This window comes from Cervus canadensis, chromosome 31 (assembly GCF_019320065.1).
Source record: "Cervus canadensis isolate Bull #8, Minnesota chromosome 31, ASM1932006v1, whole genome shotgun sequence".
In the NCBI taxonomy this organism is placed as follows: domain Eukaryota; kingdom Metazoa; phylum Chordata; class Mammalia; order Artiodactyla; family Cervidae; genus Cervus; species Cervus canadensis.
Window position 1 is genome coordinate 42,221,040 of NC_057416.1, and position 14,875 is coordinate 42,235,914.

General features: G+C 42.4%; 1 long non-coding RNA gene across 1 annotated transcript; it reads left to right on the plus strand.

The window, feature by feature from the left end:
• Positions 1-1,371: 1,371 nt before the first annotated feature.
• LOC122432559 lies at positions 1,372-12,965 on the plus strand. Its single transcript, XR_006266876.1, has 5 exons — positions 1,372-1,575; positions 4,495-4,579; positions 9,463-9,653; positions 11,053-11,162; positions 12,244-12,965. It is a non-coding gene; the product is annotated as an uncharacterized LOC122432559 (long non-coding RNA).
• Positions 12,966-14,875: the final 1,910 nt, after the last annotated feature.

Consider the following 14,875-nt stretch of genomic DNA (forward strand, 5'->3'; position numbering starts at 1 on the left):
GACCTAGATGAATATGCTAATATAAATGAGAGTAAAATGTTTTAGCTGTAGCATTCATCTTAAAACAACTATAATTCAACAACCTAAAATTCCACTTTTACTCTGGTTTTTGCAGTGACATTTTCCCATTCATTTACCATCATCCTGCCAATGACTGGCCATAAAACAGCAAAATTGTGTTGGCTTTTACCCAAGTTGCTCCAAAATAAATGACTCTGGGATCTGTCGGAACCCAAAGAAAGGATAGGTGGCCCCTTGATAGTTCTTGCTTTTAATTTATCTTTGTATAAATAAAACAGGTTGTCCCTCCCTTTCTAAAGCTGAAAGTCAGCCTTAAATGCTTAAGTGAATGACCCAAGGCAGGAATTGACGCCCAAGGACAAGGAGAGGCTGCAATTAGAGGTGCTTATTGTTTTGCCTCACAAGCAGGCTCATTGTGCATTTCTCAAACAAAACAACACAAGTGGTGACCCACTCCTCCTGACTGGCTCTGTTTCTTTGGGCAAACAAAGGCAAAATTGACTCTTCTGTCTTAAATAATAGCAGCAAGGACAATATAATTGATATTCAAATGACACTTTTCACAGAAACTGCTGTGAGTCTCTACCTTAAAGACCAGCTCATCAGGAAATATTCAAGTCAGCACTAGATTTGGTCTAGGGTGGCTCTGTGTAAAACATTTCTGAAGCACTGGAACATCCCCGTGTCCTTGGTACTTTCTGCATCACAGCCCCTCTTGAATAAAGAATTATCTGCTTGAAAACAAATATAGTTAGACAGTAAAACAGAAAGGCAGGTATCACTATATTGACTTGTGTCTTCAACAAATATTTGAGAGTCTATGCAAGATGCTGAGAGACATAAAATACACGTGACAAGGTCCACTCACTTTTAATAATGAGTGCCGTTTCTGTGCTAGACTTTGTGCTTTATAAACAGTCTCATTTGATCCTTGCAAAAACCCTATGACGTAAAGCAACTTCTTACCTCAATTATACACATGGTGACATTGGGAGTCAAGGATGCCTTCTGGCCAAATTCCCAAAACCCATAAATGCTGAGATAGGATTCACTCCCAGTTACAATGGCTACCTTTCATGAAATCTAGTAGAAAAGAGATAAATTACCAGGTAACTTGATCACAAGGCAGGATGAAAGCTGACTTACTAAATGCTGTTTTTAACTTGGGGTATATTTGAAGCTGAAGGGGTTGGGTATTGTAACGTTTATCTGCCTGTTTGCCTTCAGATCCACTGTGGTCCTTCTCTTGCTTTGCATCAAACAAGGCTGACCCTGCAAACTACACTTCCCAGACTCTCTTTCTGCCTAGGTTGGGCTAAACGGAAGTATCTGCTGGTGGATGATGGGAGGGAATGTGGCATAAGGAGAGAAGCCAGGATCTCTCTCTTCCTCTCTCTTCTCTGAGTGGTGTCCTCGTTCTCCAAGCAGCAGCGCCTGTGACTTCACCATTGCTCCAGCTCCCAGCAGACTGGCCCACTGTGGCTGCAGCTTCGGCCAGGAGGCTGTAACCCGTGGTTATCCCCCCTCCGTCTCTCCAGCTGATGACAGCCTCTGGTAATGCCGTCTTCTAGGCTGTTCTTCCTTTCCCTGTGTGCTTTTTCAGCTCTTTGAACCCTTTGTCACTAATTTTCCATACTGCATTTCTTCTATTGGCTGACTTGACGTGGTGATTTTACTTTTCTGGCTAGACCTTCATTGATACAGGTATCATGGAATTTCTGCTGAACCTGAAAGGACTGGGTAGATGACATGGAAAGTTAGAAGTTGAGAAGTCTCAGCAGTAGGTCTTAGCCTTGCCTTCTCTTTCTTACACTCATGACTGTCATGTAAGTAGGGAATTCTTATGAGGAAGGGACACTCTGAGTTAGACCCTTTTCAGAGAGGCTGCTAAGAGGAAGGGGTCTTGGCAAGGCTCTCTCTCCCTGCTCAAGGATTATTAGTGCACACAGAAGAGGAGTTTGTTTCCTTTTTAAAAGCAGGCGGTGAGTGGTGCTAAAGATGTATGTGGCACTGGAGTGTGACTGAGCCTTCCGCATTTCCTACTTTTTGGCTTCTGAGCACCATGTGTTGAAGGCAAATTGGATAAGTGATACCAGGATACTCTACAGTCAGAGCCTCAATCTGTGGAAAAGATGCAGGTGGCCTGGCAAACGAGCCACAGACACTCCATATTGGTAATGAGCAACAGGAGAGAGAAATACCCTGGAGCTAAAATATGCAGCAGCATGCAGACAAATAACAGTGGCAGCCCCGAGATTCAAAGCCACCTTACCCATCCAGACCAAAGAAGCTGTGCAGGATAATGCATCCTGCCAGGTTTCATCGAGGGGGCAGGAAATGAGCACATAAGTGGAGAATGAGGCTGGCAGACAGTTAGGAGGGAAAAGCAGCCAGCATGTATAGAGTTGGATGGCATCACGGAGTCAATGGGCATGAGTTTGAGGAAACTCTTCCGGCTTCCCTAGTGACTCAGACAGTAAAGAATCTGCCTGCAATGTGGGACACCTGGGTTCAATCCCTGGGTTGGGAAGATCCCCTGGGAAAGGAAATGGCAACCAACTCCAGTCTTCTTGCCTGGAGAATCCCATGGACAGAGGAGCTGGGCAGGTTACAGCCTACGGGGTTGCAAAGGGTCAGACATGACTTAGCGGCTGAACAACAGTGAGTTCTCCTGAGGTTCCTTAGTAGAATTAATCCCCATGTCCTAAGTCAGTGTGGCTTTCAGAGTGGAATCCCCAATCAGTGGCACCATGATCACCTGGGCACGTGTTATAACTGCAAACTCTCGGCCCCCAACCCAGACCTATAGCACCAGAAATTGTGGTCTTCATCTCCAGGTTATAGATGAAAAAAAAAAACAAAAACAAAAACTTAAACCATGATAAGTATTATGATTCCAGGGTTCCATGGTAGTAAAATTAGAGCTCAAATTGTTTTTATGGCGCCTTATGCTGACCATTCTGTACACATATCTGAAGATAAGACGGGCAAACGGGAGATTTCCCACCACGTTGGCCACCGGACAGATTTTTTGCAAAGGGTGATATGTCACCGCTGCCTCCTCCTCACTCACCAAAGTGCCAAGAGTGAGTTCTCATGACCTCACGGCTATCAGACAGACGCCCCTGTGCGCTGGAGTCTGGAGCATCCAGCGAGGCATCGTGCAGAGCCCAGCACTTCTGCCCCCCCTGCTGCAGGCAGTGAGGCTGCGGAGTGGGAGAAGGCACGGCCTTCAAAAGCAGGATTCACCAATCACTCAGAGTGAATTTTGGAAAAGTCTTTCAACTTTCCGAGTCTCGGGTTTTCATTTGTATAAATGGGGACATTAACATCTTCTGCCTCAAAGGCTTGTGATGTGAATTACTCCCTTTTGTAAAAAAAAAAAAAAAAAAAAAGTTTATGTTTTTTATTTTTTTCCATTTTTTTTCAAATTCTTTTCCCATTTAGGCTATTAGAGAATATTGAAGAGAGTCCCCTGTGTTTTGCCGTAGGTCTTTGTTATTGTTGTGACATGTACACATTGCTATATTTAAAATACATAATCCTTAGCTTCCTTCTTGCTGTTGTATTTTCTTTTGTGCCTCCTTCCCATCTCTGAGAAGATGGAGGTCATTGCATTGTCAGAATATTTGTTTACGGAACCAGCCATGAAAATTTTGCATTTTGTTTTATTATGTACTACAGAGTTTCTCAACCTTTGCACTATTGACATTTGGGGACAGATGATTGTTATATGGGGTATTTTGTGTATTGCAGGATGCCAGGAGCAACCAATTCCCATCCTCTGATTTTGCCAACTAAAAAATGTCTCCAGACCTGGCCAATCTCCTGAGTGCAAATCCAATCCTTCCCACCCCACAGTCACAAATCAGAAGTTGGTCTGAGGAGAATTGAATAAGAAGAGGGTTATTCTACCCAGTTGCACAAATCATCAGGGAAACTAGTTATTAAACCCTCACAGAGGATTTTTGCTAAATGGATTTATAACGATTCACATTTTGGCAGACCATTTGCTTTGACAAAGAATATATTTACACAGAAGAAGCCAGTTGGTGAACTGGGGCAAGTAATTTAATAATTGGGTAGAACAGAAGCCAACTAGCAAACAAACACTGGTGCTTTATGTTTGTCTTTCTATTTTGTCGATTTATCTGTATTCTGCTATTAAATTCAACTACTCGGCACAACATAAGCCATCTGAGGAGTTCTTAACAGTTATTAAAAATGCTGTATCATTAATGTGTACTGTATTATAAGCATAATTAATAATCTCATTCTTCCCAGACACAATAGTCTGTGTTCAGTGATCAATCCCTTAAAATAAAATACAAAGTGGTTCACATCTGTCCCTGTGAGAGACCAAGAAGCTCGTGCAAGTCTTAGAATAAATGAAAGTATTTTGTTTAGCTCTCCCAGTTGAGTCTTAGGGATTGTAAGGACAAGAGAAACGTATCTTAGTCCTTTCCCCTGCAGGGAACACCTTCGGCTGGACTGGCAGAGTCCCCTGGGACCCTGAGAGGCCGTGAGAACGGACGGAAGCCGCTCTGTGGTCTGAGAGGTGAGCGCCCTCCCCCGGCTCACCGTGGGAGGCGGGAGTGGGCCGGCGTCACCCGGAGTCTGGACGGTGTGTCTCAGTCACCCCGAGCGGTGAGGGTATCAGGGCTGCCGTCCACGGCTTTGGAATGCTGGGGTAAGACCACCTAGCTAGGGTGTAGACTGGCCTTTGGTCTTCCATATTGGGCCCTGTCAGTACGAGCGAGTGGTCAGTTGGTCCTGAGCAGATACTCAGGCCACAGTGGAGAATGTGACTGGGTCACAGCGTGGCGGGAGTGTGTGGCCTCTCAGAGGCTACCTGTCTGGACTGGACCGTCAGCTGAGGGTTTCCAGTTGGGCTGAACCATCGTTATGTCTAAACTCTTTGGGTCCAAGGTCCTGGGGATGTGTTCTGGACTGCATGTTTGTCTCCCCTGAAATTCATCTGCTGAAGCCCTAATATGATGACATTTGCAGATGGGGCCTTGGGAGGTGATTAGGTCATGAGGGGGTGTCCCTGTGACGAGATTAGCGCCCTCATAAAAAGAGAGACCCCACCCCCACCCCCATCAGTCTCTACTCTCTGACCTGGGAGCCAGGAGAAGCCTTCCCCGAGAATCTAACCGGGCTGGCACCTGACCTTGGACCTCAGCCTCCAGAACCGTGAGAAGTAAATGCATGTTGTTTAACTACCGTCTGTGCTGTTCTGTTACGGCAGCATGAACTGACGAAGGCAGGCTGTTTCTGCCGAGCTCTGCTGTCCCAGCACGGTGGCTGGCTGTGATGTTCACACATCACTGAGTACCTTCTTAGTTATTGGCGTGGAAATCACATTGAGACTATTCTGAGCTGAACTGCAGAGAAAGAGGAACGCTTTTCCCAGATGGGATCCACCAGAGGTCAGCTGAGTAGATACCTACTTCACCCAGACAGACCCAATAAAGACGTATTCTTTTTTCTTTTTTTTTAAATATCCATAATGACTTTTTTTTTTATCGAGGCTGGTAGATTTACAGAGCTGGGTGAACATTTCAAAAAAAAAGAAAACTCAAGAACACTGATTTACTATTATCTGAAAGAAAAGTAAGCTTACCAAACAATACACTTCTGAGTGAGAAACAGGATTCAAATAATATATAGCCATGTGTCCTTCACCTTGCTCTTGTTCAAATAGTTATTTAGTGAATCAAATGTTCAAATGCCAACCTGGCAGGCACTCAAAAAAAATTAGCGGTCTCTTTTTTTAATTTTTATTTTGCTTTGTTCTTGTTTTTAAGACCAGAAGACAGTGTTCAAATGACACTGAACTGGCAGATGAGAGCAGATGTCTGCAATTTATTTTCCTTGATTGGATTTTAATCGAATTTGCATAGGACCTTATTTATTTTCACTATCCAATTAAGGAGTCTGGACTCAGGAATCCAACTGAGGGTCAGCGTTTGTTCTGGTTGATGGACGATGGAGCTGTGAGACTGGGGTCATCTGAGGAATTCTGATTCTGAGCAGACAGGGATATTCTAAAGCAGGAAACAGGTGCAGGTTAAGTTTCACAACTTTTTCTCTAGGAAATATTCCTACTAAAATAATTGTTAGTAGCCCATAGTCCTGGAATATTCTACTAACACTCTACATGGAAAATCTAATTTAATATATTTATCACTCTATGTGTGTAATACAATTCTACAACCAACCCCTTGTCAGAAATTCTGACATCTCATGAGCTGTAAAAACTAAACAAAATAACTTTTTCCCACAAATTTTTGGCAAACCTATTCATGGCAGAACATGAGCAGAACTGATCTGAAGCTATACCAGACTTACTTATTTTTTTTTCCACTTAAAAGAAATACTGGAGCATAGTTGGTTTACAATGTTGTGTTAGTTTCAGGTATATAGCAAAGTGACTCAGTTATGCACACACATATATTATTTTTCAATTCATTTTCTCACCGATATGAGAATTATCATGAATATTAAGTGCATAGGCCTTTGTTGGTGCTCTGTTTTATGTATAGTAGTGTGTGTAAGTTAATCCCAAGCTCCTGCTTTATCCCTCCCCACTATGCTTCCCTTTGGTCACCACAGGTTTGCTTTCCATGCCTGTCAGCCTGCTTCTGTTTTGTAAATAAGTCCATTTGTATCATTTTAAAAAATCAGATTCCATGTATGAGTGACATGTATGTATGATATGTCGTATGATAGTTGTCATTCTCTGACTTCCTTCACTTAGTAGGACAGTCTCTAGGGCCATCGATATTGCAAATGGCACTGTTTCATTCTTCTGTGGCTGAGCAGTATTCTGGGGTGTGTGTGTGTGTGTGTGTGTGTGTGTGTGTGTGTCCGGGGTGTGTGTGTGTGTGTGTGTCTGGGGGGTGTGTGTGTGTGTCTGTGTGCGTGTGTGTGTGTCCGTGTGTGTATGTCCGGGGTGTGTGTGTGTGTGTCTGTGTGTGTGTGTGTGTCCGGGGTGTGTGTGTGTGTGTCTGTGTGTGTGTGTCCGGGGTGTGTGTGTGTGTGTCTGTGTGTGTGTGTGTGTGTGTCCGGGGTGTGTGTGTGTGTGTGTGTCCGGGGTGTGTGTGTCTGTGTGTGTGTGTGTGTGTGTCTGGGGTGTGTGTGTGTGTGTCTGTGTGCGTGTGTGTGTGTCCGTGTGTGTGTGTCCGGGGTGTGTGTCCGGGGTGTGTATGTGTGTGTGTGTATACACACGCCACAAGTCCTTATCCATTCCTCTATTGATAGTCATTTAGGCTGCTTCTGTGTCTTGGCTTTTGTAGATAATGCTTCAGTGAACATTTGGGTGCATGTTATCTTTTTGAATTAGTTTTCTCCAGATATATGCCCAAGGGGGTGACTGCAGGATCATTTGGTAGTTCTATTTTTAGTGTTTAAGGAACTTCCATATTGTTCTCCATTGTGGTCGAACCACTTTGCATTCCCACCAGAAGTGTAGGAGGGCGCCCTTTCCTCCACATCCTCAAGTATTTAATCTTTATGGATTTTTTGATGATAGTTATTCTGACCAGTGTGAGGTGATACCTCACTGTAGTTTTGATTATCGTTTATCTAATAATTACCAATGTTGAGCATCCTTTCATGTACATTTTTGGCCATCTGTATGTCTCACTTAGAGGGAGATGTCTATTTAGGTCTTCTGCCCATTCTTTGATTGAGTTGTTTATTTTTTTGACATAAAGCTGCATGAGCTCTTTGTATATTTTGGAGATTAATCCTTGTCAGTCATTTCAACAACAGGCTTATTTATTCTACTTTGTGTGAATATTCATACATTTGCTGCAGAAATAGAATTGTGATGATTATAAGGTGCCATATATCCTGGGAAGGGAGGTACATAATTAATTGTTCAAAATCTGAAAATAAAAATACCTTTCTAAAATCTGGAAAATACTGAATTTCAAAATCTGTCTTTCTCCAAGGTTTTTGGATAAGAGATTGTGGCCGTGTAACACTATTATCTGAACTTTAATGATAAGGAAATTGACTCATAGAGGTTAAATAGTCTATTCTTCAGCAACTGTTTATACAGGTGCAAGCACCCTTGCTGGGTGAAAGCCGGGCATGTATGCAAAATCATGTGACCTGTAAACGCAGTTCAGGTGTCTGTGCTAAGTCACCCACTTCTCCCTGAGGCACCACCAGTGAGAAAGCCCTTCCATCACCGAAGAGCGACTGTGCAGTTTATATCTGAATTAGGACTCTTACGAGAATGAAGTCACCACAGTAACAATTTGACCAGGATGAGGAGCCCAGGGAAGGTCTGTCTGATGCAAATTGAGACAAAATGACCCCTAGATATGTAATACCTTTACCCAAATATGGGCTCAGGACAGAAAACAAGGACTCACCAATGGTGAATTACTGTTTAACTCCCACACTCTTTCTCTGTCACTGTAACCACTTTCCCCAGAATGGCCCTAGGTTTCTCCACTGCCAAACATCCCTCCTGTCTGTGCCTGAAGACATCCTTCCTACCCTCCAGGACAGTTCCCACGATGCCTCCTACAGGAAGTCTTCCCGAGTCTCTTCCTTTCCTCTATGCCTCTGTAGCTCCACATCGGTCACCACCAGGACTGAGCATCTTGTACACTGCCTGGTGTTAGAGTTTGTCCAGGGGCGTGTGCGTTAATGAGGCACCTGCTGTGTGAAGCTGCTGCTGCTTGGCGGACATCCAGAAGTCCATGCTTCTCCAGGTCTCATTGTGAAGAGCTTCCTTCTTTTGCTAACTCTGATTGCACTGCAAGAGCCAAAGCATACTTATATCCATTAAATTCCAAAGATAAGGGACAATGAATGTCAATGGTCCCTGATACTTCTATCAGATTTCAGAATGAGTGTTTTTGCTCTAAGAGGAACGTCTCTGCATCATTCATTGCCCACTAAAAAACTTTCTTTCATGATGACATTTCCAAGGCAGCAACAGCATAATATGGTTCTTCAAGGTTTGTCCTACTCAAGAAATACTATGTCCAGTTAGTGCTCCCTCTAATTGTGGCTTTCTGGTGCACTGAAAAATAACTGCCATTCTCTTCTCGCCATAGAATAACTCATTATAATGGAAAAGTTATGGTTTCTAATGGACCTGTCCTAGACCTTGTATTTAACCTAATACTCCTAAAATTGTCGCCTGCATATACTGCATCAAAGCTGCCTGGGGTGTTTGTTAAAAGGCTCATCCAAATCCTACTACTTTTAATTTGTTTTGGGGGCCAAGGCTCATAATACTGCATTTTAAGAATGTTCTCTAGGTGACTAGGGGTTACGTGATAATTGAAAAGTCACTGCTGTAATGAAATTGATTAAAATTTAAAAGTTTATATTTAATCCTTCAGTTCTGATGCAACTCCCTTCCTTCTTCCCCCTTCCTTTTCTTCCTTCTTCCCTTCTCCATTCATTAAGGAAAAATTCAAGAAACACATAAAAATGGCGACAGACAGAAGCTTTGAAAATGAGAATCCGCTGCATGCGTCCTTTGGTCAGTGTTTCTTTCGAGCGCATCCTTATGACCTCTCCACCTCCAAGCATCAGGGACGAGGAGGGACCGTGAGCAGCTGAGAGGAGTGACTTTCAGGATTTTACTCATTTATTTAGTAAGCAATTTAGCTGATAATTTGATCTGACTCTCTAGACTATTTATTAGATGATCATCTGTGCTGTCCAATACGGTGGCCTCTAGCCACAGGAGGCCACTGAGCACTTGAAATGTAACTAGAATCGAGATGTTCCATAACTATAAAATACACCCCAGTTTTCAAACACTTATTACAAATGAATGACTGTTAGTGACCTCGTTAGTAATTTTTATACTGATTATATAGTGAATGACAATAATTTGGATATGTTGAATTACATGAAATACACTATTAAAATTAATTTTACTTGTTTCTTTTTATTCTGCATAACTGTTTTACATACTACATATTCTACATACTTGTTTCTTTTTATTCTATGGGACTTCCCTGGTGGCTCAGTGGTAAAGAATCTGCCTGCCATGCAGGAGATGTGGATTCCATCCCTGGGTCAAGAAGATCCCCTGGAGAAGCAATGGCAACCCACTCCAGATTTTTGCCTGGGAAATTGCATGGACAGAGGAGCCTGGAATGCTACAGTCCATGGGGTCGCAAAGAGTTAGACATGATTTAGCAACTAAACAAAAACAACAGTTTGGCTACTAGAAAATGTGAAACCAAATATAAAGCTTGCATTTGTGACTCATATTGTGTTTCTTAGTGTTCTATAGTGGGTTTTAGATGCTTGTAGCATCTTACCTGGCTAAGTCCCTAACCCCGGGTGTCTCAGCTGAAGAAGTAGGGACCCAGAGTCAGACAGAGGACAGCTCTGGAAACATGAGGGCCTGAGGAAGTACACAGCTCCTGTCAACTGGGAGGCACCCAGAATCTTCAAATTAAAGAAGCTTCCCAGAGGATTCTAGTAAGACTTAACTCCATCACCTCTTTTTAATCATACCTCACTTTAAATTATACTGAAGGTTACTGTATAGCAGAGGCAACTCTGCTCAGCATTTTGTAACAACCTGTATGAGAAAAGAATTTGAAAAAGAATAGACACATACACACACACACACACACACACACAAAACTGAATCACTTTATTGTACACCTGAAACAAACAAAACGTTAATGACCTATACTCTGGTATAAAATAAAATTTAATTTAAAAAATAAATGGTATTTCAGGAGTCTATTTTCAAATTCTATTTTTGTGCTTTTTTTTTCTCTTAAGTCACCCTCCTCCCATAAGCTAATTCTAAAAGAGTGGGGTTTTATCCTGCCCAGTTAAGGGCTGAGTAAGGGAGTCATGATAAGCAAAGTGTGATATCATCAAACAGTTCTTTGTTTTTGCTTAGTTTTCCCAGAAGCCCACTTGATACACATGTTGGAGCAGCAAAAATAATGGTCACAGATCATGCCCTTACCTAAAGCTCCATGCCTTCTAAACTGTCACATTCTCCTGCTTTTTCAACCACAGGTAACCCGGCCTTCTGCGAAGCACCTCCTTTGTCTCTTAGCAGTTTGTACATCTTCTGTAAGCGTGATATTCGAGTAGCAGAATCTTCCAGGGACCTATTGGAATCTGAGGTCAGCACATTCTCCACCCCCCCCCCACCCCCCGGCTGAAGCAGATATTGGATATAAGTTTTCCTCAAGCAATGAATCTCACTCAGAATATTCTAGAAAACTATTGCATGTCTTCTTTACAGTGATTGTGATGGTGACTCAAAGTGATTAGGTATTTGGGGGGACTTCAGATCAAGGAAAAGAAAGTCAGGTGTCAAAAACATGTACTAAAGCTGTGGATATCAATATTATTTGTAATAAATAGCCCTGTGATGTCCATCAATAGTAGAATGGATAAATGAATTATGGTGTATTCAAACCAGGAGTAATACATAGCCGTGAACACAAACAATCACACAAAACCAAGGATGAACCTCATAACACTGAACAAAAGACAGAGTATTACTGTGTGCTCCTACTTAACAAAGTACCAAACCAGGCAAAATGTTGGAAGGATGGTGATTACCCTTGAGGATGGGGTAATAGTGACAAAAGAAGTGTAAGGAGGACTTCCTGGCTGCTGCTTGGACACATATGTTGTCTATGAATAGTCCCCGCGCTCTGCACTTACGATGCATGCGTGCTTGCTAAGTCACTTCAGTCATGTCCGACTCTATGTGGCCCCCTGGATCATAGCCCGCCAGGCTCCTCTGTCCGTGGGATTCTCCTGGCAAGAACACTGGAGTGGGTTGCCATGTCCTCCTCCAGAGGATCTTCCTGACCCAGGGATCGAACCCGCATCTCTTATGTCTCCTACATTGGCAGGTGAGATTTTTACCACTAGCACCACCTGGGAAGCCCACACTTACAATATATACAACTTTTTGCCTGCATGTTACACTACAATAAGCAAAGAAGAAGGAACAGCAGAAAGAGGAAGGGGAGGATGGGAGCAACAAAGTTTCCATCTCAGAGACTCCTGCATACTGCCCAAAGACTCCAGAAGCGGCCCTGTCCACACCAACGGAGAGAAGAGCTCAGCCAGCTCTTGTTCCCTTTAGTAAACCGTCCAATCTCATCTCATAAACTATGTGTTTTAAAAGGGAGGTGGAAGGAGACTTCCAAGCATGTCTAATTCCATTCATTTTCTTTGTCATCTCAGGCTCTTTACCATAAATACTTCGGCCTTACGACTTGAAGCTGCAGATTGCACAGATAAGCGGGCTGCTACCAGGGAGTTCAGAGACAACGGTGGCAAGCCAAGCTTCCTTCACAGTCACGGCAGCACCAGGAAGAGATGGCAGGAACACCGCTGCACCACTGCAAGCCCTCAACGCCTGAGAAAACCCGGGGAGGAAAGCCGGACATTTTCAGAGCTTTCTGCCACCACCTGAATTACTAGACTTCATTCTGATTAATCATCGGCCTCTCTTGTGGTTTTTCCCCCAGACAAAATTTCTGTAGAATGAATAGTGCATTTATTCATGTATTCAGTACATATTGATTGAACACCTAAAGGTCAAGTGCTATGTTAGAGGCTGACAGCATACGAAGGAGTTGTTGTTTCTGATTTTTTTAGGGTGCTATAGATTAATGAGAGCACAGACTAGTGGAGAGTCATAGTATAATACAGTATATTGTAGAAAAAGCAGATAATTAAAATAGCAGAAATGCAGAAGAGCCTCCTCTATGAGGTTGTCTAACAGGTGATGGGGGATTATTTGCTTTCATGACAAAAATCACTCAGGCTAGCTCATTTGCTGGATAGCTCAGCTGGTAAAGAATCCGCCTGCAATGCAGGAGACCCCGGTTCAATTCCTGGATTGGGAGGTTCTCCTGGAGAAGGGACAGGCTGCCCACTCCAGTACTCTCGGGCTTCCCTGGTGGCTCAGATGGTAAGGAATCCATCTGCAATGCGGGAGACCTGGGTTCCATCCCTTTGTTGGGAAGATGCCCCTGGAGGAGGGCATGGCAACCCACTCCAGTATTCTTGCCTGGAGAATCCCATGGACACAGGAGCTTGGTGGGTTACAGTCCATGGGGTCACAAAGAGTAGGACACGACTGAATGACTAAGCACAGCACACAGCCTGAACAAAACAGAGACATTCTTGAGAGCCTAGAGCTACATTTTATGAAACTAGAAGCAAAACTGCAGAGGCATGGGGCTGTGCTCTGAAAGGTCACCAAGAATGAAAGCAGCAGATCTCTCCCTCTCCTGGACTCTTCCCCCGTGGTTCCTCTGCTCACCTAGCTTCAGCTTTCTGCTCCTCCAGGCTGGCTTTGTTCTCTTTCCCTGCGGGTCACTTTTCTCGATGCGTCTGCAGTTGAGCAAGCACGGCCTTCTGTGCTCTGGTTTCATGCCACTGCTCAATCCCAACAGGGATTATGACCCAATTTCAAGTTTCCAGGAAACTTGCCTCCTAGCAAGGCAGGGTGGGTGTTCATTTAAGGTGTAGGCATCAGAGCAAGGGTGAACACCCTCCCTGCAGAGCCTCACAGAAAAGGCGATGTTTTAGTTGAGTTTTGAAATTCAGGCAGAACTTTGCCAGCAAATGAGAAAGGTTTCAACATTCCAGATAAACAATGCAAAGTATGCAAATGCAAAAAGGCATGAGTTGCTCCAGAAATGGTTTTAGAAAAGTCACTCTCAAAACTGTTATGACACATACAGGTTAGGAGTTCCCCTGAAGAGTAGAAGAATCATTTTGGCAAAGCAAATGTAAAGGAAGTCAATGCTAAGAAATATTCTCTAATTACCCACATCTCTCAAAGCTGTTTGCAAATACTAGCTGCTAAGGAAGCATTTATCTGAAATGGGTTAAAAGAGAATTCGTTTATAAAGATTCAAGAGCCTTTTGAAGATCATAAACAGAAATGCTATTTAACTAACAGTCAATGATGATAATAAAAACAAACAAAAATTTCTTATCCTACAAACAGGTTAGTATCTTTCAAATAAAATGCATGTATTCAAAAGTCATACTTCAGATACCAAACCCCTAAGGATTTGGTGAAATTTCATCATGGTATTTGTAACCTCTCAACTTCCTACTTAGTAAATATGAGTCATGATAGTGATTTCCAAGTGTCCCAGTGGCAACGATGATCTGAATAAACCAGATGCAAATAATTTCCTTTCTCTGCATGTGTGTTTATGTTAACATTTATTTACAATTTTTGTTTTTAATATTTTCAAAGTTGTATTCTGAGTGAAGCATAACATCTTTAATTAGAGAGTATATTTTGTCTTTTTTTAATGGATTCATCAAAATGTTTTAGCCAATTCTTAAACATCAGTTTTCTCAATTTCAACCAATGAAAGATTGCATACTTGCCCCTCTTCAATTATTTTTTTATTTCACTCAAGGTAGCATGTTTGATTTTTTAATTAAAAGTTGAATATGTTGCTGCTTAGAAGATTTAAACAGTTCATTTGCTTTCAACTTTTCCCCTGTTGAAAACCTATGGAAATCAACAGTTTCAAGTTAAGTACAAATGGTGTATTCATAATAATTGCTGTTAAAAGAATGTTCTTGAGATTATTGACAACTGGCTTTCCTGATCCTGGCTCCTGCATTTCTCCCTTGGATTTAGCTTTCTTTTTAATATTTTATATTGGAGCATAGTTGATTCATAATGTTGTATTAGTTTCAGATGTACAGCAAAGTGATTCAGCTTTACATACACATGTCTATTATTTTTCAAATTCCTTTTCCATTTAGGTTATTACAGAATAATGGACGGAATTCCCTGTGCTATACAGTATTCTTTGTTGATTATTTATTTTTCGTA